The following is a 6,000-nucleotide window of genomic DNA, read 5'->3' as shown; positions in this document are numbered from 1 at the left end:
GCTCAGTTGTGATGTATACATTCTGTATATCTAGATGTTGCTTGGTTATCAAGTCATAATTTCATATAATGTTTTGCTTGTCTTGCAAAGCGCTCTTAAAGGAGAGGTCCAAGCCAAATAAAAAATCAAAATCTGTCCGACGTCATCAGGTCTGTACTGCTCAGACGCAGAACTACTGCGCCTGCGAAGTACAGACCTGATGTCATCGGCTAGACCACGTGACCCGGGTGGTGGAGCGCACAAGAAGCCGACCCGGAAGCCAATCTGGCGAGGTCCGCTTCTGCAGCGAAGGACACCAGGAGCTGCAGCGAGGGCACAGGACGGCTGCCACGGGCTGGAGGAAGCCCCAGGTAAGTGGATTTTAATGTTTGATTTAGCCTGGATGTATCCTTTAAAGGGAGTCTGAAGTGATTTTTAAAATAAAAAACAGATACTCACCTAAGGAGAGGGAAGGTTCTGGATCCTTTAGAGCCTTCCCGTTCTCCTCCCCGTGTTCCCCTACATGCTCCTGTTAGCAGTTTATGACCGTTCGGTTGCAGACTGTTCTCTTCCGGGTTTGGCTGGCTTCGACAGTCTTAGGAAGCACTTCCAAAGACAGGCCGCTTCGTACTGCGCACGCGTGAGTGCCCTCTCTCGAGCACTCGCACATGCGCAGCACAGAGCCGCCGGTCTTCGAGAGCCCGAGTGCTTCTGAAAACTGCCGAAGTCTCCCGTGGCAGGAGATTCAAACGGAGGAGCCTGCGGGGGAACGAGGACACCGTGAGGAGAATGGGAAGGCTGTATAGGACCCAGAGCCTTCCCTCTCCTTAGGTCAGTATCTACAGTATTTTTATTATATATTATTTATATAATTGCTTCAGACTTGCTTTAAATCAAGTTACTCTCAATCCAAGGTTTTACCGATTTTCTTTTTTGAGGCTAATTTCACAGTTGACGTTGCGTTTTTGGTGCGACGTTAAGGTCGCACCGCAGGTAGTAACGCAATGCAAAAGCATAATGTGTTAGTACACGTTATGCTATATTGCGTTGCGTTTAGCTGTCATTTCAATGCGACCTTAATGTCACATCAAATGCGCCGTTATCGTGGCATCCTGATGCGCCAAAAACATGCGTTAGGTTTTTTTTTTATTAAAAACAAAATCCACTGAGCATGTGCAAACACAGTAACGCAGCCCATAACGTGCCAAACGCACTGCAAGCACTACTTTCACAGATTGTGCTGCGTTACACTATAACGCAAGGCATGCACTGTGAATGTAGCATTGACTCTGCATTGCAGTGCATTTGTACACGTTAGAAAGGGCTATAACGCGCGACTTTAACATCGCACTGTGAACCTACCCTGAGACAAACTAAGTTTTTGTGGGTGATTTTTTTTTTAATTAGTATCTTTATTTTCTGAGCATTTACTGGGTAAATTAGGGAAAAGAATGAAAAAATACACAATTTTTCCATTTTCATACACTCTGGTTGTAAAATAAACAGTGCTACTGTAGATACAACCCACACATTTTATTTGCTTATTTATCCTCGTTATCACAACATTAAAATTAAGTTTCTGATGTATGGGGGTAATATATTTTTTGGAAATAAAGGTGTATTCTTTCTGTTTTGTGTTTTTGTTTTCTTATTGTTCTCTATCAATAACTACAACCCCTTATTTGTCATATATGTTTATGACTTTGACATATTTAAAAAGCTGAGTCCCTAAGGTAACAATTTATGGACTCTCTTTTTAATTCCTTGGTTCTATTTTTTTTTTTTAACAAGTGTTTTATTTTGGTAATTAACTATGGGAGGGGTTAATGGGAATGGTATGGGGTACATGTTTTATACATTTGTTAAAATGTGTAAAAGGTGCCAAAGGTTCTCACCGGCAGCTCCAGTCACCCCAAAACACAGGTAACTGATCTGTTGTGAGAGACTTTGTAACTTTTTTGTAAACTTTTTAAGTATGAGCATTTTTACTGGCTTTAGCAGTAATCGCATCACCAATCACTGCCGAGTGAATCCCCATGGGAGCTCGCGGAGCACACATGCATGCGCAAGGCATCAGCAGAATGATGAGACTCCTACAAACGTCCTATTTGCAGATAAGGTAGACAAACAGGACAATTAAAGTATATGCGTCTAGTTTACAGGCAGTGGTGAAAGCCCATTGAAATCAATAGGCTGCTTCTGAAATCACGTGCAGGGAAGCAGCATTTTTTCCGGACATCACATCTGCATTGGCATGGCTATTAGATTCAGATGCCATTTTGCATCAGCATGTGTGCAATTAGTATACTTTACCACTAGGGTGCTGTGTTCATTTCTGGTTCAAACGTGGCACCCTAGTGGAAAAGTAGCCTAATTGCTGTGTCATTCTAGAATAGAGCTGCAGCTTCACGTATACATGCAAAAAGGGGGCCAGGAAATTTGGGCGTAGGGTGAAGCTGAAAAAAAAATGGCTCACCCAGCTATTGCAAATTTCTCGGCCTCGTAGATTACCATTCCCCCTCCAGGCTGCCATGGACTCCTGTAAGATGCCATTCGGCTGGCGGCTGTATTGCTCTGTTTTTCATAATTTGGGCTTCGTCTTTTGCTGTCGCCCAATTTACCCTCTGTTGGCTGCTATAGCCGTAATTCACATTACAGTCTGGGGGCTCTCAAATGGCCCTTTTTACCTGTCTCTCAGCTTCACTCCATCACAGTCTAATTCTTCAACTGTCCCAGCTTTTACTATAATCCATTCTGCGTGTAATTCAGGTGACAGATGACATGGCAGGGTAGCCTGTTTTGGCCTGTTGGTGGGATACTCAGCACTCTGGACCTTGTCTACGAGGATGTTGATTGTCTTTCAGGAGAGACTGAAATATTCCCTCCATAGTTAATATTGCTCTGATGCCTATCATTTTACATTTACAAGAAGCTTCCAGGCATTGTGCCAGGGCTTCTGAATCGTCCTTACTGGCTATGCATATACTCCCTTAAATCTGCATCCATATCAGAGGACATAAATCTGGTAGGTAACAAGGGTCCCATACCTGGGGTAAAGACTAGGAGCCGAGCCAGGTAACAAGAGTCCCATACTCAGTGTAACAACTAGGAGCCAAGCCTGCTGATCCCCTTCAACTGGAGTCCAAGGCTTTGGCAGTGGAGGTAGATGCTCATGTTTCGGACATTTGGCCAATTGCTGTGCAATTGCACTGTTAAGGTAGCCATACATGCCATACATCTAGCGATGATGGGCAGATTCGACCAAGAGACAAATCTCACTGATCAAATCATTAGAGAGACATCAGTCAGCTGCCAATACACCGCAGGCAGATTCCCAATCTATTTCATGCTGAAATCTATCAGGTGCACTATACTTTACCTGTCCGTAAAGGTTGTCGCTGGCTCTGGGCTCTGTCCGCAATCTGCATACATGCTCAAAATTTGGTTGCCGGTGTATACATGGGCGTGTACACCCGCCCCCGTTACTCCGGCAACCATGTGGGGCGTGTGTTTGCGGAATGCGGACGGAGCCAGAGACAGACATGGACAGTTAAAGTACAGTGCTTCGGGGGGCTTAGGGCAAATTTAACATTTGGGGACAGCACCGTGGGGGTTTCATCGCTCCACCCGATATCGCTCGCCATTACCGATGCGCATCTGATTGACCACGACTGTTCGAAATCTTGCAGCATGTTTACTCGATACATGTGATTAATTTTGGCCTGGTATTGGTCGCATCGTTGATCGGGCATGCTCTTGGTGGCACCGATTTTCATCCTATTCGATAACAGTTATCGGATAGTCAATCGGCTGCCAAGTCGATAGATGTATGGCCACTTTTACAGCTGGTGCAGGTGGCAGGAGCTGGAGATCGGCGACTATGGGCTGAGCTCATATCCCACGTGTCTGTCCACAGCCATGCTCCTGACTCAACTTTTTAAGTCAAGAAATAAACAGACAAACAGATTATTTGCACTACGGCTTAAATTGGAATGGTGTTATCTTTAATCTCAGAATACAGTGCCTGGCAATAGATAGATACCATTGTTAAAACAGCAGGGGTGTGAAAAGTCTTCTGGAAGGGCTCATTCACTTTTTATGCATTGCTGTGCGCATTTCAACAGTGCATATACAGTGTGGTACGCAAAGATTAGATAGGGCATAGACTGCTATCCCGTTCAGCGGCAGCAAATGGGATCAGCGCTACTGTGTAAAGCAATGCAGGTGTGATGTGGCGATATTATGCTAGTTACAAACGTTACGTTTTTACGTTCGATAGATGCGTTCGATTGATCATTTCCGTCATGTCCGATATTACTTTCGATCGTTTTACCACTCGATTTCTCATTGAAGTGAATGGAATTTAATAAGAAAAGATAAGAGAATCAAGCAGGAAATCAAGCGGAAAAACGAATCGAAAATAAATCGAACAGGAGAATCGACCGAAAAAAAACATATCGTGTGTACCTAGCATAACACATGGCACCTGCATTGCATAATCCATTTAATCTCTCCCCAGGATACGCAATGCTTTCTGGAGCAGAGATTTTGTTTTTATTAGTATTTAGAAGCATATTACAAGCAAAAAAAAAACCAAAACAGTATATGCAGGGAACCTGAAGTGAGAGCGATATGAAGGCTCCCGTATTTATTTCCTTTTAAATAATACCAGTGGCCTGGCAGTCCTATTAGTCCTCTGCCTCTTGGTGCCCATAAATCTACCGATTTTGCGGCCCGGTCAACCGTTCAATCCAAAGATTTTATCGAATTGAATGAAAATCAGTGCTGTGACAACCATGCCGACCGATGATACGATCGATTATGGGCCAAAATCCGTATAATGTATCGCTCGAGCATGCTGAAGAATCTCGGTCCAATGTAGCCAATTAAGTGCACGTCCTTTACAGCGTGCAATATCATGACAACTGACTATGGTATGGCCCCTCCTCTACTGACCCACCTACTGTAATATGTCCCCCAGGTGCCTGTGTGCAGTGTAAATTGTCACCTGCCTTGCTGGCGCAACTCCTGGCCTTCTCTGCTGTCACTGCAGTGTGGCACCAAGCGAGTGTATGTGACGTCACACGACCCACATGGGTCTGTATCTGCTCTACTGTGCAGGTGCGAGTCCTTTGCGCCTGCGCAGTGGAGCAGATACGATCAGGCTCGACTATTTCCGACTTTGCACGAATGAAGAGCCTCTACTGCGCCTGTGCAGGATCGCGGTATGTAAATATTGCCGCGCAGGCACAGAACTTGCCAAGCTTTGTCGAGGGGGTTTCGAGGGAGCCAGCGCTGGATTCCCCCAAGCTACAGAGGACAGGAAAACCTCATTAGGACCCTTTTGACAGTGGGACCCTAGCACCACACCGCACTAAAAACGCTGGTTAGTAGTGTGAAACTGGCCTCAGATATGGGATAGATGGTTTCAAACCTGATGCCTTCCCGCTATGGATGCTGCACCATCCTGCTATGTGGCCTATTCTCCTAGGCTTGGTTCACACATAAATCTGTACATTTCTGATTCAGTCCAGTCCTATCAGTTTTCTATCAGTTTTACCTGACTGGCTCGGAAATGTACACCTTTTATGTGTGCACACGACCATAAAATCACAAACAAAACTGACACGACCAGAAATGTACAGATTTATGTGTGAACACGGCCATAGAATCACAAACAAAACTGACAGGACCAGAAATGTACAGATTTATGTGTGAACACGGCCATAGAATCACATACAAAACTGACAGGACCAGAAATGTACAGATTTATGTGTGAACACGGCCATAGAATCACATACAAAACTGACAGGACCAGAAATGTACAGATTTATGTGTGAACACGGCCATAGAATCACATAAAAAACTGACAGGACCAGAAATGTACAGATTTATGTGTGAACACGGCCATAGAATCACATAAAAAACTGACAGGACCAGAAATGTACAGATTTATGTGTGAACACGGCCATAGAATCACATACAAAACTGACAGGACCAGAAATGTACAGATTTATGTGT

Source organism: Hyperolius riggenbachi, chromosome 12 (genome assembly GCF_040937935.1).
Source record: "Hyperolius riggenbachi isolate aHypRig1 chromosome 12, aHypRig1.pri, whole genome shotgun sequence".
NCBI lineage: Eukaryota > Metazoa > Chordata > Amphibia > Anura > Hyperoliidae > Hyperolius > Hyperolius riggenbachi.
This window is presented reverse-complemented; position numbering follows the sequence as displayed.